Raw genomic sequence first — 27,330 nt, 5'->3', positions numbered from 1 at the left:
TCTCCATTATATTGAAACGGGACAAGAGAGCTATATGGGTTCTATAGGCTGATATCCTTTTTTAAATTTAGAGTACCCAATTCATTTTTTCCAATTAAGGGGCAATTTAGCGCAACCAATCCACCTACCCTGCACATCTTTGGGTTGTGGGGGCGAAACCCATGCAAATACAGGGGGAATGTACAAACTCCACATGGACAGTGACCCAGAGCCGAGATCGATCCTGGGACCTCGACACCGTGAGGCAGCAGGGTTAACCCACTGCGCCACCTTTTTGGATAATCTGTGACTCCTGGGCACTTGTCCGTGAGAATAAGGGAAGGTCTGAGAACTGAAATAATCCAGAGTAATGATGAGGTGTTAGTTGTGGCTCAGTGATTACATTCTTATCTCTGAGACAGGAGGTAGTGGGTTCAAATTCACCTTCAGAAACATGAGCATCAAATCCAGGTTGATAATCTGGTGCAGTCCTGAGGGAGCACTGCACTGTCAGAGGTCCCGTCTTCCAGATCAGACCTTCAACTCTGGCCCCATCTGCCCTCAGTTGGGTGTAAAAGTTCCCATGATGTTATTCCAAAGAGCAGGGGAGATCTCCCTGGTTTACTGCTTAATATTCATCCCTCAACAAACATCACTGAACAGATTCTCTTTTCACAATCGCATTTCTGTTTGCGGGATCTTTCTGTGCACATTTGGTGACTGCATTTCCTACATTACAAAAGTGACTACACTTCAAAAGAACATTGGGTTACTGGTGTAGGGTGGATATGTTGACTTGAGTAGGGTGATCATTGCTCGGCACAACATCGAGGGCCGAAGGGCCTGTTCTGTGCTGTACTGTTCAATATTCTATTATCTGGAAAGCACTTTGGGACATCCTGAAGTTGTGAAAGGTGCTATATAAATACAAGTCTTCCATTAACAAAGGAGAAAAGACCCAACAATGGAACAGTCGGTAACAGGACATCAATCAGTCTCCTCTTATCTTCGAGAAATCAAGGTCTCCAACACTGTGTTTGACACAAAGCTGATTTAATTAATCTATATCCAGAAATTAAACTCCAGTTGCAGGGATTCTTTTTTAAAAATAAATTTAGAGTACCCAATTCATTTTTTCCAATTAAGGGGCAATTTAGAGTGTTCAATTCACCTGCCCTGCACATCTTTGGGTTGTGGGGGCAAAACCTACACAAACACGGGGAGAATGTGCAAACTCCAGACGGACAGTGACCAAGAGCCGGGATCGAACCTGGGGCCTCGGTGCCATGAGGTAGCAGTGCTAACCACTGTGCCACCGTGCTGTGCCCCAGTTACAAGGATTATTAACATCAACTGAAATAAACACCAACTGTCAGAATAAACATGGTTCAATCGTGGATGTGATTCACAGCAGCAAGAGTAGCAGAATCCAACTCCTGTAACTTGTGAAATCGCTGATGTGTCTGCAGGGTGAATGAATTAATTCCCACAATTGGAACAGGTGAATGGCCTCTCCCCGGTGTGAATTCACTGGTGTTTCTGCAGGGTGGATGAATGAGTGAATCCCTTCCCATTCTCAGATCAGTGAACAGTCTCTCTCCAGAGTGAACGCGTTGGTGAGTCAGCAGATCCATTTTGCTTCTATGAAATAAAATTGAAAATTTTAATGGCTTATTGTCACAAGTAGGCTTCAAATGAAGTTACTGTGAAAAGCCCCTGGTCACCACATTCCGGCGCCTGTTCGGAGGTTGGTACTGGTTCTGAAGCTCTTCTCACAGTCAGAACACATAAAATGTTTTGTGTCAGAGTGAACATGTTGGTGTGAAGTGAGATGGGTTAGAGTTATAGAGTTTTACAGCACAAAACAAGGCCCTTTGTCCCATTGTGTCTGTGCCGGCTATCAAGCACCAATCTATTCTAATCTCAGTTTCAGGGATTATTAACAGCCACTCAAACAAACTCCATCTGTCAAAATGAACATGGTTCTGTCCTGGATGTGATTTAGGTTCAGTCCTGGATGTGATTAACATCAATAACAGCAGAGTCCAGGAGGCACTTGTGAACTCGCTGGTGTGTCTGCAGGGTGGATGACCGAATTAATCCGTTTCCACATAGGGAACAGATGAACACTCCCTCCCTGGTGTGACTGTGCTGGTGTTTCAGCTGGAGGGACTGCTGAGTGAATCCCTTCCCACACACAGAGCAGGTGAACGGCCTCTCTCCAGTGTGACTGCGCTGGTGAATCAGCAGATCCATTTTATAAGACCATAAGACCATAAGACATAGGAGTGGAAGTAAGGCCATTCGGCCCATCGAGTCCACTCCACCATTCAATCATGGTTGATTTCAACTCCATTTACCCGCTCTCTCCCCATAGCCCTTAATTCCTCGAGAAATCAAGAATTTATCAATTTCTGTCTTAAAGACACTCAATGTCCTGGCCTCCACCGCCCTCTGTGGCAATGAATTCCACAGACCTACCACTCTCTGGCTGAAGAAATTTCTCCTCATCTCTGTTCTAAAGTGACTCCCTTTTATTCTAATGCTGTGCCCCCGCGTCCTAGTCTCCCCTGCTAATGGAAACAACTTCCCTACGTCCATCCTATCCAAGCCATTCATTATCTTGTACGTTTCTATTAGATCTCCCCTCAACCTCCTAAACTCCAATGAATATAATCCCACGATCCTCAGACGTTCATCGTATGTTAGGCCTACCATTCCTGGGATCATCCGTGTGAATCTCCGCTGGACCCGCTCCAGTGCCAGTATGTCCTTCCTGAGGTATGGGGCCCAAAATTGCTCACAGTATTCTAAATGGGGCCTAACTAGTGCTTTATAAAGCCTCAGAAGTACATCCCTGCTTTTATATTCCAAGCCTCTTGAGATAAATGACAACATTACATTTGCTTTCTTAATTACGGACTCAACCTGCAAGTTTACCTTTAGAGAATCCTGGACTAGGACTCCCAAGTCCCTTTGCACTTTAGCATTATGAATTTTGTCACCGTTTAGAAAATAGTCCATGCCTCTATTCTTTTTTCCAAAGTGCAAGACCTCGCACTTGCTCACGTTGAATTTCATCAGCCACTTCTTGGACCATTCTCCTAAACTGTCTAAATCTTTCTGCAGCCTCCCCACCTCCTCAATACTACCTGCCCCTCCACCTATCTTTGTATCATCGGCAAACTTGGCCAGAATGCCCCCAGTCCCGTCATCTAGATCGTTAATATATAAAGAGAACAGCTGTGGCCCCAACACTGAACCCTGCGGGACACCACTTGTCACCGGTTGCCATTCCGAAAAAGAACCTTTTATCCCAACTCTCTGCCTTCTGTCTGACAGCCAATCGTCAATCCATGTTAGTACCTTGCCTCGAATACCATGGGCCCTTATTTTACTCAGCAGTCTCCCGTGAGGCACCTTGTCAAAGGCCTTTTGGAAGTCAAGATAGATAACATCCATTGGCTCTCCTTGGTCTAACCTATTTGTTATCTCTTCAAAGAACTCTAACAGGTTTGTCAGGCACGACCTCCCCTTACTAAATCCATGCTGACTTGTCCTAATCCGACCCTGCACTTCCAAGAATTTAGAAATCTCATCCTTAACGATGGATTCTAGAATTTTGCCAACAACCGAGGTTAGGCTAATTGGCCTATAATTTTCCATCTTTTTTCTTGTTCCCTTCTTGAACAGGGGGGTTACAACAGCGATTTTCCAATCCTCTGGGACTTTCCCTGATTCCAGTGACTTTTGAAAGATCATAACTAACGCCTCCACTATTTCTTCAGCTATCTCCTTTAGAACTCTAGGATGTAGCCCATCTGGGCCCGGAGATTTATCAATTTTCAGACCTTTTAGTTTCCCTAGCACCTTCTCCTTTGTGATGGCAACCATATTCAACTCTGCCCCCTGACTTTCCTGAATTGTTGGGATATTACTCATGTCTTCTACTGTGAAGACTGACGCAAAGTACTTATTAAGTTCCTCAGCTATTTCCTTGTCTCCCATCACTAGATTACCAGCGTCATTTTGGAGCGGCCCAATGTCTACTTTTGCCTCCCGTTTGTTTTTAATGTATTTAAAGAAACTTTTACTATCATTCCTAATGTTACTGGCTAGCCTACCTTCATATTTGATCCTCTCCTTCCTTATTTCTCTCTTTGTTATCCTCTGTTTGTTTTTGTAGCCTTCCCAATCTTCTGACTTCCCACTACTCTTTGCCACATTATAGGCTCTCTCTTTTGCCTTGATGCATTCCCTGACTTCCTTTGTCAGCCATGGCTGCCTAATCCTCCCTCTGATAACCTTTCTTTTCTTTGGGATGAACCTCTGCACTGTGTCCTCAATTACTCCCAGAAACTCCTGCCATTACTGTTCTACTGTCTTTCCCACTAGGCTCTGCTTCCAGTCGATTTTCGTCAGTTCCTCCCTCATGCGCCTGTAATTACCTTTATTTAACTGTAAAACCTTTACATCTGATTCTACCTTCTTTCTTTCAAATTGCAGACTGAATTCTACCATATTATGATCACTGCTTCCTAAGTGTTCCCTTACTTTAAGGTCTTTTATCAATTCTGGCTCATTACATAACACTAAGTCCAGAATAGCCTGTTCCCTCGTGGGCTCCATCACAAGCTGTTCCAAAAAGCCATCCTGTAAACATTCAATGAATTCCCTTTCTTTGGGTCCACTGGCAACATTATTTACCCAGTCCACCTGCATATTGAAGTCCCCCATGATCACTGTGACCTTGCCTTTCTGACATGCCCTTTCTATTTCGTGGTGCATTTTGTGCTCCTGGTCCTGACCACTGTCAGGAGGCCTGTACATAACTCCCATTATGGTTTTTTTGCCTTTGTGGTTCCTCAACTCTACCCACACAGACTCCACATCGTCTGACCCTATGTCGTTTAGTGCTATTGATTTAATTTCATTTCTAATTAACAAGGCAACCCCGCCCCCTCTACCCACCTCTCTGTCTTTTCGATAGGTTGTAAATCCCTGGATGTTTAACTGCCAGTCCTGAACCCCCTGCAACCACGTCATACCTGCCAGTCACAATCTGGGCCACAAGCTCATCTACCTTGTTCCGTACACTGCGGGCATTTAAATATAGCACCTTTAATTCCCTATTGACTGTCCCTTTTTGTTTTCTTAGTGTTGTGGACCTTGGTTTACTGAGCCTTTCCATACACTGTGTCATATTTTGTGAGATGGGGACTATCGGAACCTCTCCTGAGCTCTGTCTTTTCGTGATTTTTTGTAATCCTAAGCAGCTACGCTTCCCACTGATTCCTTCACCTCTTGGTTCCCTGACTTTCCCTTCCCCCCCAATCTCTAGTTTAAAGTCCTATTGACCACCCTATTTACTCTTTTCGCCAGAACACTGGTCCCAGCTCGGTTCAGGTGGAGACCATCCCAACGGTATAGGTCCCCTCTGTCCCAAAACTGAGGGACAGATTTTGCTGTTGAAGCTCTTCTCACAGGCGGAACATTTAAAAGGTCTCGTGTCAGAGTGAACACGTTGGTGGGAAGTGAGGTGGGTGGACTGAGTGAATCCCTTTCCACACTCAAGGTAGGTGAATGGTCTCTCCCCAGTGTGAACGTGCTACAAATGGCCATTTAGTGCCCAAAGGTGAAATGGGTTACAGACAGAGAGATGGGGAAGTGCACCTGGATGGGAGCTCTTTTGTTGGGTTGGTGCAAACTCGATGGGCCAAACGGCCTCCTTCTGCATTGGAGGGATTCTATGATGCTGAAGATTTGTTGAGTTAATCTGGCATTTTTAGTTTTAAATCGATATTACACACACTTCTAATCCTCTAATTATATCTATTGAACCACCATACCATCAACCCCCAGGAGCAGTGTGTTGATGTTTCAGCTATTCCGGCGTTGGGTGACTGTGTGGAGTTTGCACAATCTCCCCGTGTCTGTGTGGGTTCCCTCCGGGTGTTACCATTTTCTCCCACAGTCCAAAGATGTGAGGTTGGGTGGATTGACCATGCTAAATTTCCCCTTCCTGTCCAAACCAAGGTTAGGTAGGGTTACTGGGTTACGGGGAAAGGGTGGAGGCATGGCCTTAAGTAGAGTGCCGTTTCCGAGGGCCAGTGCAGGGGAAAATGGGCAGAAAGGCCTCCTTCTGCACTGCAAATTCTATGATTCTGTAGGATTTTCTCTCAGTCTCATCCGATGTGTATCTGGTGGTATTTCCCTAATGTAGCACAGTGGTTAGCACTGTTGCTTCACAGCGCCAGGGTTCCGAGTACAATTCCCAATAGGTCACTGTCTGTGCAGATTCTACACATTCTCTCCGTGTGTGCATGGGTTTCCTCCGGATCCTCCGGTTACCTCACACAAGTCAAGAAAGACGTGCTCTAGGTGAATTGGCATTCTGAATTCTTCCTGTGTACCCGAACAGGCGCCGGAGTGTGGCGACTAGGGGCTTTTCACAGTAACTTCTTTGCAGTGTTAATGTAAGCCTACTTGTGACAATAATAATCTTGATGTGTTTGGGTATTTTAGGAAGCATGTTGAACTTCCTTGGCTCGTCAGAGAAATATGTGGGTTCAGGGCTTGGGAAAGGATGAAATTTAGAGACAGTAGGCTCGTGGAAGGGAGGGAAGCAGCAGAGGCAGCTGATCGGATTGACTCAATCTCAGTCACAAAGAAGCTCCACAAGCTCCTCACACGGAGGTGAGGATGGAAGAGACGGGAGATCGAGAGTACTTCAAAAGAAACTAACATGTCAGAGATATTAAGAAGTTTCAACACACTGGATTTACACAAATCTACTTTATTTGACTTTTAGCCAGAATATTGGCCCCTGTAAATGGGCTGGAGTTTGTTATCAGCAGAAAGAGGCCCAAATGAACATGGTTCAGTCCTGAATGTGAGGAACAGCAAAATTCAATCACTGTGGTTACTTGTGGCCTCGTTGGTGTCTCAGCAGGTTGGATGAAGTGGTAAATCCCTTCCCACACTCGGAGCAGGTGAATGTTCTCTCCCCAGTGTGAATTCGCTGATGTACAGTGAGGTGAGATGATTGACTGAACCCAGTCCCACAGTGAGAGCACCTAAACGGTCTCTTGTCAGTGTGAACTCGCTGGTGACTCAGCAGGGAGTATGACTGAGTGAATCTCTTCCCACACTTGGAGCAGGTGAATGGCCTCTCCCCAGTGTGAACTCGCTGATGTACAGTGAGGTCAGATGATCGTCAGAACCCAGTCCCACAGTGAGAGCACTGAAACGGTCTCTCATCAGTGTGAACACGTTGATGACACATCAGTTCTCCAGAACTTTTATAACTCTTCCCGCAATTTGGACATTGAAACGGTCTCTCATCTGTGTGCACTCGCTGGTGTTTCCGCAGGGTGGATGACTCAGTGAATCCCTTCCCACACTGAGAGCAGGTGAATGGTCTCTCCCCAGTGTGACTGCGGCGATGAGTTTCCAGCTGGGATGGGTACATGAATCCTTTCCCACAGTCCACACATTTCCACGGTTTCACCTCCGTGTGACTGCATTTGTGGCTTGTGAGGCCTGATGATCGACTGAATCCTCGTCCACACACACAACACGTGTACGGTTTCTCCCCACTGTGAACGATGCTTTTTCCTTCCATGTTCAAAATCCCATGTATTCAGGATATGATAAATTGAGGACTCTGTCAGATCCTGATGTGATGCTTGGCTTGTGTTTCTGGACTTTGAAGCCTCCCCTTCGAACACCCTGTGAAACTGATTTAAAAACAGAAAATAGGGAGTGAGAGAGACAAAAATACAAAGGCAGGTTGTGAAATTGAGATGAATGAATCTGGTCATTTGTGGGGCCGGCACTGGGAAAAAGTGACCATGAAAACTGCTGGATTGTCACAAAAACCCAACTGGCCTCTTTGGGAGGAGAGTGAAAGAGGTGAAGAGGGATTTTGTATATTTACAAGACATATTAAGAGAGTAGTTGGCAAAGCAAATTTGATCTTGAGCTTCATAAACAGTCATATTGATACTGAAATTATGCTTCTGGTGGCACAGTGATTAGCACTGCTGCCTTATAGCTCCAGGGACCCGGGTTCAATTCCGGCCTTGGTGACTGTGTGTGTGGAGCTTGCACTTTCTCCCCGTGTCTGAGTGGGTTTCCACCCGGTGCTCAGGATTCCTCCCACAGTCTAAAGAAGAGCAAATTAGGTGGATTGGCCTTGATAAATTGCCCCTTAGTGTCCAGGGATGTGCAGGTTAGGTGGGGCTATGGGGTTACCGGGACAGGGTAGGAGTGTGGGCCGAGGCAAGGTTCCCTTTCAGAGAATCAGTGCAGACTTGATGAGCCGAATGGCTTCCTTCTGCACTGCAGGAATTCTATGGTTCTAATTTTATTCTATGAATCCTTATAAAGCTCTGATCACCACTCTTCAGGAAGAATGTGAAGGTTCTGGGAGAAGGTGCAGAGGAGATTTACCAGGATGGTTCCAGCAAAGGAGGTTGAGGTGAAATTTGATTCAGGTCCACAAGATTATGCCAGATTTCCATCAGGTGGACAAAGAAACTGTTTCCATTCACTGGTCGTACAAGCAGTCGGGACACAGATTTAAAGTTTTGGGTAAAACCTGGATTGAACTATATAAGATGCTGAGGGGTCTTGACAGGGTGGATGTGGAAAGAATGTTTCCTCTTGTGGGAGAATCTGGAACAAGAGGGTCACTGGTGCAAAATAAGGGGTCACCCATTTCAGATGGATGACAGTGCGGAGACTGCACGTTCTCCCCGTGTCAGTGTGGGTTTCCTTCGGGTGCATCGGTTTCCTCACAGTTCAAAGAAGTGCAGGTTAGGTGGATCGGCCATGCTAAATTGCCCCTTCATCTCCAAGGATGTGCACGTTGGGTGGACCTGAGTGGGGTGTTCTTCTGCAGGGTTGATTCAGACTTGATGAACCGAATGGGCTCCTCTGCACTTTAGAAATTCTATGACTTTGGAACTTTGGTCCAGAAAATGCAGTGGAATAGAGTCCTGGATATTTTTAAGGCAGAGATGGAGAGATTCTTGATAAGCAAGGAGGTGAAAGGTTATCAGGGTCGGCAGGAATGTGGAGTTGAAGTTAAATTTTTTGAGTGATGGAGCAGCCTCGAGGGGCCGGCTCCTAGTTTGTGTGTAAGGAGGAGCCTCGAGGGGCCGACTCCTAGTCTGTGTGTAAGGAGCAGGCTCGAGGGGCCGGCTCCTAGTTTGTGTGTAAGGGGCAGGCTCGAGGGGCCGACTCCTAGTTTGTATGTAAGGAGCAGGCTCGAGGGGCCGACTCCTAGTTTGTGTGTAAGGAGCAGGCTCGAGGGACCGACTCCTAGTCTGTGTGTAAGGAGCAGGCTCGAGGGGCCGACTCCTAGTTTGTATGTAAGGAGCAGGCTCGAGGGACCGACTCCTAGTCTGTGTGTAAGGAGCAGGCTCGAGGGGCCGACTCCTAGTTTGTATGTAAGGAGCAGGCTCGAGGGACCGACTCCTAGTCTGTATGTAAGGAGCAGGCTCGAGGGGCCGACTCCTAGTTTGTATGTAAGGAGCAGGCTCGAGGGACCGACTCCTAGTCTGTGTGTAAGGAGCAGGCTCGAGGGGCCGACTCCTAGTTTGTATGTAAGGAGCAGGCTCGAGGGACCGACTCCTAGTCTGTGTGTAAGGAGCAGGCTCGAGGGGCCGACTCCTAGTTTGTATGTAAGGAGCAGGCTCGAGGGACCGACTCCTAGTCTGTGTGTAAGGAGCAGGCTCGAGGGGCCGACTCCTAGTTTGTATGTAAGGAGCAGGCTCGAGGGGCCGACTCCTAGTCTGTGTGTAAGGGGCAGGCTCGAGGGGCCGACTCCTAGTTTGTGTGTAAGGAGCAGGCTCGAGGGGCTGACTCCTAGTTTGTGTGTAAGGAGCAGGCTCGAGGGGCCGACTCCTAGTTTGTATGTAAGGAGCAGGCTCGAGGGACCGACTCCTAGTCTGTGTGTAAGGAGCAGGCTCGAGGGGCCGACTCCTAGTTTGTATGTAAGGAGCAGGCTCGAGGGACCGACTCCTAGTTTGTATATAAGGAGCAGGCTCGAGGGACCGACTCCTAGTTTGTATGTAAGGAGGAGGCTCGAGGGACCGACTCCTAGTTTGTGTGTAAGGAGCAGGCTCGAGGGGCCGACTCCTAGTTTGTATGTAAGGAGCAGGCTCGAGGGACCGACTCCTAGTTTGTATGTAAGGAGCAGGTTCGAGGGACCGACTCCTAGTTTGTGTGTAAGGAGCAGGCTCGAGGGGCCGACTCCTAGTTTGTGTGTAAGGAGCAGGCTCGAGGGGCCGACTCCTAGTTTGTGTGTAAGGAGCAGGCTCGAGGGGCCGACTCCTAGTTTGTCTGTAAGGAGCAGGCTCGAGGGGCCGACTCCTAGTTTGTGTGTAAGGGGCAGGCTCGAGGGGCTGACTCCTAGTTTGTATGTAAGGAGCAGGCTCGAGGGGTCGGCTCCTAGTTTGTCTTGCTGCAATTATACAGGGCCTTGGTGAGGCCACAGCTGGAATATTGTGTGCAGTATTAGTCTCCTTATTTGAGGAACGATGATCTCGCTAAAGAGGAAGTGAAGCAAAGGGATGGTAGGACTGATTCCTGCTTGGGTCACTGTCTGTGCGGAGTCTGCCCATTCTCCCGTGTCTGCGTGGGTTTCCTCCCACAAGTCCTGAAAGTTGTGCTGTTAGGTGAATTGGACATTCTGAATTATCGCTCTGTCTACCCAAAAAGGTGCTGGAGTGTGGTGACTAGGGGATTTTCACAGTAACATAATTGCTGTGTTAATGCTTTGAGTCCAATGACTCTTTGACGTTGCCCTACAGAGAACATGCAGCCCTGCCTATAGATGCTGCTAGACCTGCTGAGATTTTCTAGCATTTTCTCTTTTGTTTCAGATTCCAGCACCCGCAGTAATTTACATTGATTCAGATTTATTCTGTTGGGGGTGGAGAGGAGTTGGGGGGTGGGGGGGTGCCTGGGTAGCGGAACATTGGGGCTGGATAGAGGGCCAATAAAGATTGACAACGATGTCTTAGATGGAAAGACAAATGGAATGTAAATGACGATGATCAAGGCTAAAAAGGCTGCTAATAGTGGCTCATTCAGATATTACAATGTGTTAATGGCAGAACAAAGGTAAGCAGCATGTCAAAGGACAGTAGGAACAGGGAGCAGATTGCTCAGGAGCTGTGGAGCAGAGGGGGGTAATGTTAAAGGGAAAACAGATCAGTAGAAAATGATGAAGTGGAGATGCCGGCGTTGGACTGGGGTGAGCACAGTAAGAAGTCTTACAACACCAGGTTAAAGTCCAACAGGTTTGATTCAAACACGAGCTTTCGGAACGCAGCTCCTTCCTCAGATGAATGGATAGGTATGTTCCAGAAACATTTATATAGACAAAGTCAGAGATGCCAGACAATGCTTGGAATGCGAGCATTTGCAGGTAATCAAATCATTACAGATCCAGGGAGAGGGATAATCACAGGTTAAAGAGGTGTGAATGATGAAGGGGGAGGAGAGATTTCACAGTCTGAAGTTGTTGAACTGAAGGTTAAGTCCGCAAGGCTGTAATCGGTTCCTTGACTTTGCGCTGAGCTACATGGGAACATTGCAGCAGGCCAAGATCGGACATGTGGACATGAGAGCAGGACAGTGAGTTCAAATAGCAAACGACAGGAGAGTCTGCCACCGGAACAAAGAGGGTCAAATATAATGAAGATATCATTCTTAAATCTCTGACCTGTGACTGTGTTTATAAGCTGACTGTGGTCAATCTCACAATGAACTTGTAAACATGTATTACCCAGTGGCTGGATTTCGTTTCTGTCAGTCACATTTGCTGTTTTATATTTTTGTTGTATATTTCAGAGTCTCGATTTCAAATCAGGACATTACTTTCAAATAATAATATATTTGGAGTAATGGAACATTTCAAAAATTTTTAGAATACCCAATTCATTTTCCCAATTAAGGGTAATTTAGCATGGCCAATCCATCTACCCTGCACATCTTTGGGTTGTGGGGGCGAAACCCACGCAAACAGGGGGAGAATGTTCAAACTCCACCCTGAGCCGGGATCGAACCTGGGACCTCGGTGCCATGAGGCAGCAGTGCTAATTACGGCGCCACCATGCTGCCCTGATTAATGGGACATTACATGATTGAACAGAAAGTATTGCTGAATAAATGCTTTTACATTTTGAAGTGCAGACTAAGTTCTGAATCTTATAGTCTTGTCAGTTGAGACATCTGCTGGGGTTCAATCCTGGCTCTGGGTCACTGTCCCTGTGGAGTTTGCACCCCCCCCCCCCCCGCCCCCCGTGGGTTTCGCACCCACTACCCAAAAAATGTGCAGATTGGTCCCTTAATTGGATAAAAAAGAGTAATTCGGTATTCCTAAATTTATCTTTTGAAAGTTGAGACATCTGTCTCATTTAGTGTGAGGACAGTTTGCACAAACTAATTTTGAAACTGAATATTACCGGAATGTTCAGGACGCAATGAGAAGAAAAAAGATGTTCCCATTTTGACACAGTTCACATATTAACAGTTTGTTCATGCACAACAGAATTTAATGGGTTTACAGATGCAGATGAACAAATTTAATCACCATTTCAAACATGTCTAAATGTACAATAAAAGCAACTTACTGTGGATGCTGGAATCTGAATCAGAAACACAAATACTGGACCCTCTCAGCAGGTCTGGCAGCCTCTGTGGAGAGAGATGGCAGCTGCCGTTCCGAGTCTGGGTAACTCTGTCAAAGCTGGAGAACTGGAAATCGGGTCAGATTTATACTGTGGGGAGGGGGTGGGGACATTGGGGCTGGATAGGGGGCCAGCGATAGGTGGAGGATGACTAAGATGCCTTGGAAGGAAAGACAAAGGGAATGCAAAAGGCGGTGATCAAGGCTAAGAAAGGTGCTGATAGTGTAGCATTAAGAGATGAGAATGTGTTAATGGCAGAACAAAGGTAAGCAGGGAGCCAAAGGACAGTAGGAACAGGGAGCAGATTGCTCAGGTGGGGGGAGGCAATGGTGAGGGAAATTTCCGTTATTCGAAACATTATTGACCTCACTCGTCTAATTTGCAGATGAGTTTGTATTTATTCAGATTTATGCTGTTGGGGTGAAGAGTGGGGGGCGGGAGGGGGGGGGGGGGTGGGGAGAGTGGATCGTTGGGGCTGGCGAGAGGTGAAGATTGACAAAGATGTCTTAGATGGAAAGACAAAGGGAATGTAAATGACGGTGATCAAGGCTAAAAGGGCTGCTAATAGTGGGGCATTCAGATATTAGAATGTGTTAATGGCAGAACAAAGGTCAGCAGCGTGTCAAAGGACAGTAGGAATAGGGAGCTGTGGGGTGGGGGTAATGTTAAAGGGAAAACAGATCAGTGGAAGGTGGTGAAGGGGGAGGAGAGATTTCAGTCTGAAGTTGTTGAACTGAAGGTTAAGTCCGCAAGGCTGTAATTGGTTCCTTGGCTTTGTGCTGAGCTACATGGGAACATTGCAGTAGGCCAAGATCGGACATGTGGATATGAGAGCAGGACAGTGAGTTGAAATATCGAGTGACAAGAGTCTGCCACCAGCTTGTCGATGGAGCGAAGGTGTTTTGCAAAGCGGTCACCCAGTCGGTATTTAGTCTCTGCAATGCAGAGTAGATGGCATTGGGATCAGCAAATGCAACAGGCCAGATTGAAGGATGTCTTATAGTAATGTGTACTCAAAAGGACAGACACAAACAATACTGTAACTGACTTAGAGGAAATGCCAGAGACTTAACTGGACCAGCTTTGGAAAAGAAAAAACGGTCTTCCTCATGGAGAAACAGGAAAAGCCACTCAGCGAGATGTGGAAATCCAGGCTCAGTGTGGATTTGCTGTCAGCACTCCTTTCTTATACATGAACGGGATTTAGGCTGCAGAATGTTACACACCCAGAACAAAGATGGTCAAATATAATGAAGATATCATTCTTAAGTCTCTGACCTGTGACCTAGAGGCTTAACTGAAAAAAGCTTTGAGAAAGAATAAACGGTCTTCCTGATGGAGAAACAGGAAAAGCCACTGTGGGAATCCAGGCTCAAAGTTGATTTACAGTTACCCCTCCTTTCTTATACATGAACGGTATTTAGGCTGCAGCATGTTACACACCAAAACACAAAGAGGTCAAATATAATTAACATATCATTCTTAAATCTCTGACCTGTGAAGATATTTGATTGTGTTTAAAAGCTGACTGTGGTCAATCTCACAATGAACACAAGGGCACTTGTATTACCCAGTGACACGATTTAGTTTCTCTGTCAGTCACGTTTGCTGTTTTATATTTTTGTTCTATATTTCAGAGTCTCGATTTCAAATCAGGACATTACTTTCAAATCATAATATGTTTGGAGTAATGGAACATTTCAAAAAATAAATTTAGAATACCCAATTCATTTTCCCAATTAAGGGGCAATTTAGCATGGCCAATCCACCTACCCTGCACATGGGGGTGAAACCCACGCAAACAAGGGGAGAATGCGTGAACTCCAGACCCTGCGCCGAGAGGCAGCAGGGCTACCACGGCGCCACCATGCTGCCCTGACTAATGGAACATTACATGATTGAACAGAAAGCATCTGTGGGGGCAGCACGGTAGCGTTGTGGACAGCACAATTTCTTCACAGCTCCAGAGACCCAGGTTCGATTCCGGCTTGGGGCACTGTCTGTGTAGAGTCTGCACAACCTCCGCGTGGGTTTCCTCCGGGTGCTCCGGTTTCCTCCCACAGTCCAAAGATGTGCAGGTTAGGTGGATTGGCCATGATAAATAGCCCTTAGTGTCCAAAATTGTCCTTAGTGTTGGGTGGGGTTACTGGGTTATGGGGAGGCTGGTACAGGAATCGAACCGTGCTGCTGGCCTGCTTTAAAAGCCAACGATTTAGCCGAGTGAACTAAACCAGCTATTTTGTAGTCTTGTCAATTGAGCCATCTGCGTACTGCCCAGGTTCCTCTTCCTGTTTAGATCCATTCCGATCTACATCCCCAAGGCCTTTTTCAAAGCGCTGGACAAACTTATCATGGCGTTCGTATGGGGGGGTAAAAATGCTAGGATCCCAAAGAAGGTCCTACAAAAAACAAAATCCAGGGGGGGGCTAGCCCTCCCGAATCTACAATTCTACCACTGGGCGGCAACAGCCGAGCGAGTAAGGGGATGGATCCAGGAGCCAGAAGCCGAGTGGGTGCGTGCGGAGGAGGCCTCCTGCATGGGAACCTCCCTCCGGACCCTCGCCACGGCAGCACTCCCATCCTCACCCAAAAAACACTCCAGCAGCCCAGTGGTGACAGCCACCCTCCAATCCTGGAACCAACTACGGCAGCAATTTGGCCTGTACAAAATGTCGGACAAGGCTCCCATCTGCAACAACCATAGGTTCAAACCAGCACTGACTGACGCCACCTTCAAAAGGTGGAGACAGGATGGGGGGACACTGACAGTCAGGGACGACAGGATCACAACACTGGACGAACTGACAGAGAAATTTGGGGGGAACGAGCTACGGTACCTGCAGCTCAAAAACTTCCTACGAAAGTAGACAAGGACATACCCACAACCGCCACGACAGACACTACTGGAAGACCTACTGGACGCAAGTATCCTAGAGAAAGGGAACTGTAGTGACATGTATGGCCGACTGGTAGATAGGGACGACACCGTACTGGACGCAACAAGAAGGAAATGGGAGGACGACCTGGGGATGGAGATAGGGTGGGGACTCTGGAGCGAAGCACTGCATAGGGTCAACTCCACCTCCACGTCCGCAAGGCTCAGCCTGACGCAACTAAAAGTGGTACATAGAGCCCACTTAACGAGAAACCGTATGAGTAGGTTCTTCCCGGAGGTGGAGGACAGATGCGAGCGGTGGCAAAGAGGCCCGGCCAACCACGTCCACATGTTCTGGTCTTGCCCCAGACTTGTGGAGTACTGGACAGCCTTCTTCGGGGCTATGTCCAAAGTGGTGGGGGTGAGGGTGGAGCCATGCCCGATAGTGGCGGTCTTCGGGGTTTCAGACCAGCCAGATCTATTCCTGGGGAGGAGGGCGGACACCCTTGCCTTTGCCTCCCTGATTGCCCGCCGTAGAATCCTGTTTGGCTGGCGGTCAGCAGCACCGCCCAGAGCTGCAGACTGGCTGTCCGACCTCTCGGAATCTCTCCAAATGGAGAAAATCAAATTCGCCATCCGAGGGTCGGACGACGGCTTCCAAAGAACGTGGGAGCCATTCATACAACTGTTCCGGGACCTGTTTGTGGCCAACGTACAAGAGGAAGAATAGTCGGGTGGCCAAGAATCAGGGGAAAATGGACGGGAATCGGGGGAGGGTAGCCGGGGGGGGGTTACGGGCTCGTTATGGGGGTTTGCTGGCAAGCCATGGCCCAAAACCAAACTATAAATAAATGCCTATAAACATGTGCCTCGGCCATATTGGGGAATGTAAAATATGTATGCTGGCTAAAGGGGGCGGCCACAATTGTTGTTATGAAGATGCTTACCTGTAAATATTCATGCTAAATTTTTGTGTTTTCTTTTTTTTTCTCTCTAATAATTTGTAATTTGTCATATATAAAATATGAAAACTCAATAAAAAACATTTATAAAAAAAAAAATATTGAGCCATCTGCTGGGGTTCAATCCCAGCTCTGGGTCACTGTCCGTGTGGAGTTTGCACATTCTCCGCGTGTTTGCGTGGGTTTCGCTCCCACTACCCAAAAATGTGCAGATTAGGTGGATTGGCCATGCTAAATTGCCCCTTAATTGGAAAAAATGAATTGGGTACTCTAAATTCGGTATTCCTAAATTTATCTTTAAAATTTGAGACATCTGTCTCATTTAGTGTGAGGAAAGTTTGCACAAACTAATTTTGAAACTGAATATTACCGGGATGTTCAGGACGCAATGAGCAGGAAACAGATGTTCCCATTTTAACACAGTTCACATATTAGCAGTTTGTTCATGTACAACTGAATTTAATGGGTTTACAGATGCAGATGAACAGATTTAATCACCATTTCAAACATGTCTAAATGTACAATAAAAGCAACTTACTGTGGATGCTGGAATCTGAATCAGAAACACAAATACTGGACCCTCTCAGCAGGTCTGACAGTCTCTGTGGAGAGAGATGGCAGCTGCCGTTCCGAGTCTGGGTGACTCTGTCAAAGCTGGAGAACTGGAAATCGGGTCAGATTTATACTGTGGGGAGGGGGAGGGGAACATTGGGGCTGGATAGGGGGCCAGCGATAGGTGGAGGATGACTAAGATGCCTTGGAAGGAAAGACAAAGGGAATGCAAAAGGCGGTGATCAAAGCTAAGAAAGGTGCTGATGGCGCATTAAGAGATGAGAATGTGTTAATGGCAGAACAAAGGTAAGCAGGGAGCCAAAGATCAGGAGGAACAGGGAGCAGATTGCTCAGCTGGGGGGGGGGGGGGGGGGCAATGGTGGGGGGAATTTCCCTTATTCGAAACATTATTGACCTTTCTCGTCTAATTTGCAGATGAATTGTATCCTTGCTATTTGTTGTTCAATAGTTAAGCGAATGCATTACCTTACACCCGCAAAGTTTCAACTGATACCCTGCAAAATACTCTGTGATGGAGACTGGCAGGAATCGCAGTCAGAGTTCACACCTGTTAATTCTGAATGGTTTTCTAATGTGCTGTGATATTTGATGATTCTAATGTCGGATCGATTTCTCCGCCACTTGTCTCAGTTTCCAGCTGAATAGCACTCTGCCAATAGAAGGTTCTTCAGTGCAATAAGGAGACACAGTTTACTATTCTCGGTCAGTGCATTAAGCGCTGTTCCCTGTTTCTGTGGTGTCGTGATTATCATGTTAGCTTTACACACGTTAAGGCCCTCGGTTTAAACCCGCACAGAAACATTATCAACCCCCATTCATTTCCGTGTGTGGAAAAGTTACATGATTGTCATTTTCATTATTGATTGACACCCATCCTGAATTGCCCTTGAATTGGGTCGCTGAGTGAATCTGCCGTGTGGAACCCCGGTCCCCAGAGCTTCAGCCTGGTTCTCTGCTTTACTGATCCAGAGCCAGTTACACTATTCACCCACCAGCCACTCCCCCAGTGAATCCACTGTCCAATATTACCTGGTCCAGAGCCAGTTACACTATTCACCCACCAGCCCCTCCCCCAGTGAATCCACTGTCCAATATTACCTGGTCCAGAGACAGTTACACTATTCACCCACCAGCCACTCCCCCAGTGAATCCACTGTCCAATATTACCTGGTCCAGAGCCAGTTACACTATTCACCCACCAGCCACTCCCCCAGAGAATCCACTGTCCAATATTACCTGGTCCAGAGCCAGTTACACTATTCACCCACCAGCCACTCCCCCAGTGAATCCACTGTCCAATATTACCTGGTCCAGAGCCAGTTACACTATTCACCCACCAGCCACTCCCCCAGTGAATCCACTGTCCAATATTACCTGGTCCAGAGCCAGTTACACTATTCACCCACCAGCCACTCCCCCAGTGAATCCACTGTCCAATATTACCTGAATATAATAACTTTCAAGCATGTGTCATTCGCTCTGACATGTACCTCAAAATACATTCAGGATCAGCTGAAAATTGCCGGCACGCTGAGCAGGAACACAGATGCTCCTATTTTGACTCGGCACAAATATCAACAGTTCGTTCAATGTCGACAAATGCAGGTCAGAGGCTGGGAATCCTGAAGCGAGTAACTCACCTCCTAACCCCACAAAACCTGTCCACTATCTACAAGGCACATGTCGGGAGTGTGATGGAATACTCTCCACTTGCCTGGATGGGTGCAGGAACTCACCAAAGGCATCTCAGACAGCACCTTTCAAACCCAAGACCCTGACACCCTGAAAGTTTCCTTCCCAGCCACTCCCCATCCTGACTGGGAAATATATCGGCTGTGCCTTCACTGTCACTGGGACATAATCCTGGAACTCTCTCCCTAACAGCACCAATAGACTGCAGCGGTTCAGGACGCAGCTCACCACCACCTTCTCAAGGGCAAAGAGTTCTGGGCAATAAATCCTGGCCTCCCCAGTGAGGTTCACATCCTCGAATGAATCAAACGAAACAGACACACAGACAAACTGAATCCACCATCATGGGGTCACCTGGATTAGTGAATAGAGATAAGTGAATGTCCACTCACAGACAAGCTTTTTCAAAATGTCTCGATTTTCTCGGGAACGTATTGATTCCCTGCAGTGTGAGCTCAGCTTCTCAAAGAAAACCCAACGTGAACCGATCCCGCTGTCTGCACTGGAAAGAAATGAACAAAATCTGCAGTTTGGCCAATAAGGGCTCGTCCGGGATTTGAACCCGGGATCTCTCACATTTTCATGCAGCATAAACCCCGAAGCGAGAATCTTACCCCTAGACCAACGAGCCGGTACGAAGGAGGTGATTGAGGCAACAGATACTTTCATTGCCACCCACAGCCAATCAGATACCTGCGGAAAATGCTGGGAAATCTCAGGCAGTCAGACAGCTTTTGTGGACAGGGAAACAAAATTCATCTTTCACCTCCTTGACCTTCCATTGAAATCGGGAAAGGTTAGAAATGTAGTACGTTTTAACGAAGTGAAATCCCGGAGGGAGGAAACAGAACAACAGGAAAGGGCTCTGATAGGGGGCAAGTCAGGAGAGATTAAATGAAAAAAGGCCTTGGCTTTCGTAGCCACAGGGTGAAGTTAGCATCAAATCAGAGAATAACTACACCACAGAATGAGGCCATTCGGGCCGCCATGTCTGTGCCAGCTCTCTGTTGGCGCAATGGAAGAAACAAAGAAACAAAAGATGTGTCTGGAGGAGCTATCAATGGCAGATTGATCAACAACTGCCGCTCGACACAAAGAACAAGTGGAAACAAGATTGAAACCCAAATCTGCGATGTAAGGACACACAGAATGGGTGCAGCATTTACAGTGTGAAACTGCTGAACACACACTGAGTGTGAAAGCTGTATTGAGTCCAGTGGAAAGATGCGCTGCTGTTCCTCGAGTGTTTGTTGAGCTTCTTTCGAACTCTGCACATGTGCTGTATCATTCTAGAAAACAGAATATTCAGTTTCACAGAAGCTTATTTTGTCTGTGTGCATGATGGCAATGTGGAACTCGAAACACAGACCAGCCATGGTCTCAGTGAATAGCAGAACAGGCTGAAGGGACCGAATGGCCGACTTCTGCTTCTATCGCATCTGTTTGTATGTGCTACCGTGTGTGTATCATGCTATAAAACAAACCAGTTAGTATCACAGAATCAAATGTCGTCTGTTTGCATGATGGGAATGTGGAATTCGAAACACAAACAGGGCAGCCAGCTTATTGAACAGTAAGAAGTCGTTCAACACCAGGTTAAAGTCCAACAGGGTTGTTTCCAATCACTAGCTTTCGGAGCACTGCTCCTTCATCGAGTGAATGAAGAGGTGGGGTCCATAACCACATATATCGACAGTCAGTGATGCAAGGTGATACAATGAATGCCCGTCTTTGTATCATTGACTGTTGTCTATATATCTGGTGGTACAACCCACCTCTTTACACACCTGAGAAAGCTCGTGTTTGAAACAAACCTGTTGGACTTTAAACTGGTGTTGTAAGACTTCTTACTGTGCCCACCCCAGTCCAACGCATCTCCCCATTTTATTGAATAGTAGAACAGCCTGAAGGGGCCGAATGGCCAACTTCTGCTTCTATTTCACCTGCTCCTATGTTTGAAAGCAGAGAGGAACCATTGACTGAGACAGCACCTTAAGGTGAATATTATGTATCAGTTCCAGGGGAATAAATGCAGCAGGGGAAACAGAGCCTGCAGTTTGTCCATAAACATCACTGGCACCGACACCAGTTGAACGGGCAGGAAATAAAAGTTAGTTTTATCGGTGTGGTTCGTTGTTCATTGCGCAGCTCAGAGCGGGAAATACCTGCAGACAGGAAGGAGCTGGGAATTTCCAAACTTACATTCATTCACTTGTTGTTTTATGTTCTGGTCAGTGTTACTCCAGCCTGGCCATTCACCAACTGCAACTCCCCACAAACAGACACTGGACACGATCCCACAACTGCCAGCCCATTCTTTCTGTTTTTCGGGAATGACCTCCCAGGCTGGGAACAGCATTGGTGTATTTACATTGTCACCAAATTCAACCCCGACTCCAATCCAATTCGCCGGGGGGGGGGGGGGGGGGGGATCCTGAGAGAATTTCCCCCAGAGTTGTGAAGCACTTTGGGATAAATAGTCTGTGTGACGTATTGAACCAATTTGTAACAGTTTCATTTCGCTGTGGGCCAGTGGCGCAATGGATAACGCGCCTGACTACGGATCAGGACATTCCAGGTTCGACTCCTGGCTGGCTCGTGTTAAACCTTTCGACATCAGTTTGCAAAGTCCATGAAAAATGCATATTGAATAACTTTAACCCAATTCAGTTGATCGTTTAGATTATTAGATTTACTTTTAGTAGCCTTTTTGACAAATTCCAGTATATTCTAAAGAGACAGAAACTGACACAAATCAGATGGCAGAAATGTTGGGAATGGAGGGTTTAGTGAGAGGGAGGAACTGAAGGAGATCAATATTGGTAGAATCATACAATCCCAACAGTGCAGGAGGAGACCATTCGGCCCAACGAGTCTCCACCGACCCTTGGAAAGGGCACCCTAACTCGGCCCACACCCCTCGTAACCCAGTCATTTCGCATGGCCAATCCACCCAGCCAGCTTTGCCCTTTGAGCCATTTAATTCCTGACTTGTGCCTGCTGGGGGGGGGGGGGGGGGAGGTGAGTTACTTCCTGCAGGATTCCCAGCCGGTCTTTTAGTGTTAATCAATTTAATATATTAACAGAGACAATCCCAGCCTCTAAACTGCATTAATCGCCATTGAACGAACTGTTAATATTTGTGCCGAGTCAATATAGGAGCATCTATATTCCTGATCAGTGTGCCGGCAATTTTCAGCATTTCTGCTTCTCCTGAATGCATTTTCCGGCATATATGAGAGCAAATGACATTTGCTTTGTAAGGTATTATATTCAGCTAATAATCGAGAGCGGATTCACTGGGGGTGATAGTTGGTGTTGAGTTGTGTTATTGTCACTAAACTGGCAATGCAGAGAATCAGGCTGAAGCTCTGGGGACCGGGGTTCCACACGGCAGATTCACTCAGTTCAAGGGTTATTCGGGATGTGTGACAATGAAAATGTCAATTATGCAACTTTTCCCAAACACTTAATCGAATGGGATTCGATAATGGATTTACGCGGTTACCAATCCAGGGTTTTTTAGAAGTGTAAAGTAAACATGACAACCACTACACCACATAAACAAAACACCGAGTTTGACCCTCTGACCGAGATCAGGAAACCTGCATTCTTGTTGCACTGAAGAAACTCCTTTTGAGGGAGTTCAATTCGGCTGAAAGCTTAGAGAAGCGGCAGAGAAATTGATTTAACATTATTATTCGAATCAGAAAATGTCGCAGCTCATTGGAAAACCATTCACACTTAACACGTGTGAACGCTCTGACCGACTCCATCCAGTCCCCATAATGGTGGATTTTGTAGGATATCATTTGAAACGAGTGGAAGGTCATGGATTCTCTTATTGAGTAAACAGAAAACAGCAAGAATACAACTAATCGCCATAATGTTTCTGCCCGGTTTCGAACCGGGGACCTTTCGCGTGTGAGGCGAACGTGATAACCACTACACTACAGAAACCCCTGGCTGATGTTCACTCTAATGAGCCTGTGGAGAAAGCGGACACTGTTCTGTCACTCAGTCACACTTTGGGACCTTTGTTTTTTAGAATTCGGCTGCTCTCATTAGGAATGCTGCAGAGTTACTAATAAATCAATATAACCATAAAATGGCAAAACGCAATAAGTGGCACTTCGATCACCTCGACCAGCTTTTCAAAAGAACAATCTTTTTATTAGTCTCAATGTTTTTCTCTGTTTAAACGGCCTTGAGTTTTCTCCATTACAGCTGATCGTCCAATTCGCTTTTGAAAAGGAATTTCTGTCGAATCCACGCCCAGTTTGACTTAATGATCAAGTTTCACTGGACCAGAAGATGTGAACACGGAAATTATGTAGTTTACGATATAAACAATGTATAATCATGCAATTGATTTCATACCGAATTTATGAAGGTGTTTTTTTTCCCGATCAAGCATCTTTTCATTATTTCTGAGTTGACATACAGAATTTAATTATATTTGATCTACAGCCTGTTCACAGAGTCTGTCTATTAGAGAGAGAATGTTTTTTAGAACTTCACAAAGCCCTGTTGAGATCACTTTGCTGCAGCCCTCCACTTTATTTGGTTTCAAATTAATTTTCAAATGGAGAAGCATTCTCAGGGTGGAATGATTTCTGCTCACTCAGTAATAACATCATTCTCATGTTGCTTCAAAAATATCAATCAATTTACTCAGTATCTGTTCCGTTACTCAAAACGTCATCTTATCCGACATTTATATCCTCATTTGAAAGTGAGACTCTGAAATATACAACATTGATTTGCAAACATGACTGACAAAAGAAAATAATTCGAGTCACTGGGAAATACAAACCCCATTGTGCTCATATGAGATTGAGCACAGCCAGCATTGAAATGAAATGGGATAGTTTTTCAGGTAGAGATTTGAGAATTATATTTTCATTATATTTGATTCCTTTTTGTTCTGTGTCTGAGACATTCTGACGCCTTCATCCCGTTCAGTCACAGAATCGCTTGTGTCTGTCTTTATGCGCATGTTTCAGACGGTGATTAAACCTGCATCTGTAAACCAATTCAATTCTGTTGTGGACTGAACGAACCGCTAATATGTGAACTTTGTCAAAATGCGAACATATTTTCCATCTCATTGCATCAGGACAATTCAGCATTTCTGATTTTGCTGAATGCATTTTGAGGCCGGGGTAAAAGTAAATAGAATTGGCTGCAGCACCCGAGATTCCGATAACTTTCAGCAACAAACTTAAATCTTTCTAACTTGTCTCACGGTTAATGTGAAAGATTTGATAATGTTTCTGTCCGGTTTTCAATCGGCGAATGTGATGACCAGGACACCACAGAAAGAGCAGCACAAAGCCCATCGTGCTCGGCTGCAGCTTCACAACAGCTTTCAAATCAAATGAGAGAATGTTACTCCACAACAGATTTGAAATGGAGATGCCAATTGGATTTGATCCTTCCTTGTACAAGATGTGAACAATTCCGTTGGTCAAATCCCGTTAGTGAATATGAAAGGCGGCTGTCAGCAGATCCGCGTCTCTCTTTCTGCTTTACCTCCACAGGAAGGCTGAGAACAAATGATTTGTAACCATCTCTGCCGTTTCCTCTGCTTCAATTACCATATTGTTGGCGTCTGTCTTTATGGGCAACATTACTGTCAGCATGAAATCAGACATTGCTGGATAGATTTAGCTGGTCTGCCGAAATCTGTGGAGAGAAACCGAGTTTACCAGTACATCATTTAAATGATCCTTCACAGCAGTATAGGAGGGTAGGAGAGGAATGGACAGAATTATATAGTTGAAAAGGGACACAGGAGGTGGGGCAGAATAGAAGACCAGTTAGAATAGAAAAGAACAGAATAGAATACATGCATAATGAGGCCATTCAGCCCATCGAGTCTGCACCGATCTTCTGAAAGAGCACCCTAACCAGGCTCCCGCCCTATCCCTGAAACCCCGCACATCTAACCTGCACATCATTGGACACTAAGGGGCAATTTAGCACGGCCAATCCACCTACAGATATGGAATCCCGACAGTGCAGATGGAGCCATTTGGCTCATCACGTCTGCATTGATCCTCTACCTAGGCTACCACTGAACTCCCTACCTAGGCTCACTACCACACCCAATCCCCGGAACGCCACCGAACCTGCACACCTTTGGACACAAAAAGGCAATTTAGCACAGCCAATCCACCAAAGCTGGACATCTTTGGACTGTGGGAGGAAACCGGAGCACCACGAGGAAAACCATGCAGACAAGGGGAGAATGTGCAAACTCCCAAGGTCGAATTGAATCCGGGACCCAGGTGCTGTGAGGCAACAGTGCTAACCACTCTGCCGCGGTGCCGCATGGACAAATTTGTCAAGGAAATAATAGAGGGGTCTTTAAGGAATGTAGAGTATTAACGGTGGAAATGTGGAATGGAAGCAACTGAACAGTGAAGAGTAGATGGGGGAGGCTGTAAAGGCAGATGGGGGAGGCTGTAAAGGCAGATGGGGGAGGCTGTAAAGGCAGATGGGGGAGGCTGTAAAGGCAGATGGGGGAGGCTGTAAAGGCAGATGGGGGAGGCTGTAAAGGCAGATGGGGGAGGCTGTAAAGGCAGATGGGGGAGGCTGTAAAGGCAGATGGGGGAGGCTGTAAAGGCAGATGGGGGAGGCTGTAAAGGCAGATGGGGGAGGCTGTAAAGGCAGATGGGGGAGGCTGTAAAGGCAGATGGGGAGGCTGGAAAGGCAGATGGGGAGGCTGTAAAGGCAGATGGGGGAGGCTGTAAAGGCAGATGGGGGAGGCTGGAAAGGCAGATGGGGGAGGCTGTAAAGGCAGATGGGAGAGGCTGTAAAGGCAGATGGAGGAGGCTGTAAAGTGTCTAATAGGAAGATGAGGTGTTGTTCTTCCAGTTTACATTGGGCATCACTGGAGCATTGGAACTGGCCTCGGATGGACCTGTGTGTTTATTTCAGATTTCAGCAGCCGCAGTATTTTGCTTTTATTAGTATTAGACATTTTTGATACAGAGTAACGATGTTTTTTAAAATTAATTTTTATTAAGATTTCACAAAATATAAACAAAACAATATCAACAGAATAACCATTGTAGAAACCAAAGAACAACACCCACCCCCCCTACAAAGCAACCACTAATCAAAAACAAAAAAAAAGCAAACAACAGAAAGGAAAGAGATAACACCCGCCACATCCCACAAACCCATGTACACACTTCCCCCCCCCCCCCCCCCCCCAAACCCCCCCCGAAATCCACCTTCGATGCTCCCTTGGACAAACTGATGTTTCCCCCCGTATTGGGGCCTCCATCGAACCCCCCACTTCTCCCCTATGCCGTCTCCATTGCCTCCAAATTTTGAGGGTAGCCGCCACCACCGGGCTCGTGGTATACCTCGTTGGAGGGAGCAGCAATGGCGCCGTTACCAGCGCTTCCAGGCTCGTGCCCACACAGGACGCCACCTCCATCCTCTTACACGCTGCCCCCTCCCCGTCGATTACCCACTTACGCATCATCACTGCGTTGGCAGCCCAGTAGTACCCACAGAGGTTGGGCAGCGCCATCCCCCCCCCCCCCCCCCCCCCCCCATCCCTGCCCTATTCCAAGAACACTCTTCTCACCCTCGGAGTCCCATGCGCCCACACAAATCCCATAATACTCCTGTTGACCCTCCTAAAAAAAGGCCTTCGGGATAAGGATGGGGAGGCACTGGAACAGGAACAAAAACCTCAGGAGCACCGTCATCTTAAAGGACTGCACCCTCCCCGCCAGTGACAGCAGTAACATATCCCACCTTTTGAACTTCTCCTCCATCTGCTCCACCAACCTTGTGAGGTTGAGCTTGTGCAGAGCCCCCCCAGCTCCTAGCCACCTGGTCTCCTAGGTACCTGAAGCCCTTCCCTGCCTGCTTCAGTGGGAGCCTACCAATCCCCTCCTCCTGATCCCCCGGGTGCACCACGAACAACTCGCTCTTGCCCAGGTTCAGCTTATACCCAGAGAAGCCCCTGAATTCACTAAGAATCCGCATCACCTCAGGCATCCCCCCCCCCCCCCCATCGCGTCCGCCACATACAGCAACAGGTCATCCGCATAAAGCAACACTCGATGCTCCTCCCCACCCCACACCAGGCCCCTCCAGTTCCCTGACTCTCTCAACGCCATGGCCAGGGACTCAATTGCCAATGCACACAGCAAGCGGAACAGGGCACACCCCTGTCTCGTCCCCCGGTACAGCCGAAAGTACTCCGACCATCCTCCTATTCGTGGCTACACTCGCCATCGGGGCCTCATAGAGCAACCTCACCCAATGGACAAACCCCTCCTCAAACCCGAACCTCTCCAACACCTCCCACAGATACCCCCACTCAACCTATCAAAGGCCTTCTCCGCATCTAATGCCACCACTATCTCCGCCTCCCCTTCCAGAGCCGGCATCGTAATAACGTTGAGGAGCCTTCGTTAGTTGGTATTCAACTGTCTTCCCTTCACAAACCCCGTCTGGTCCTTGTGAATGACCCCGGCACACAATCCTCTATCCTTGTAGCCAAGATCTTTGCCAA

General features: G+C 47.0%; 2 non-coding genes and 1 pseudogene across 2 annotated transcripts; 2 read left to right on the top strand and 1 right to left on the bottom strand.

Annotated features, from left to right (window-relative positions):
- Positions 1-27,330, top strand: part of LOC119959294 — an 80,921-nt pseudogene that overhangs the window by 37,187 nt on the left and 16,404 nt on the right.
- trnar-acg lies at positions 21,312-21,384 on the top strand. Its single transcript has one exon. It is a non-coding gene; the product is annotated as a tRNA-Arg (tRNA).
- On the bottom strand, positions 22,673-22,745 carry trnav-cac. The gene has a single exon. It is a non-coding gene; the product is annotated as a tRNA-Val (tRNA).

Source organism: Scyliorhinus canicula, unplaced genomic scaffold (assembly GCF_902713615.1).
Source record: "Scyliorhinus canicula unplaced genomic scaffold, sScyCan1.1, whole genome shotgun sequence".
Taxonomy (NCBI): domain Eukaryota; kingdom Metazoa; phylum Chordata; class Chondrichthyes; order Carcharhiniformes; family Scyliorhinidae; genus Scyliorhinus; species Scyliorhinus canicula.
Note: the sequence above shows the minus strand (reverse complement) of the source record. Positions and strands in the feature narration are given on the sequence as shown.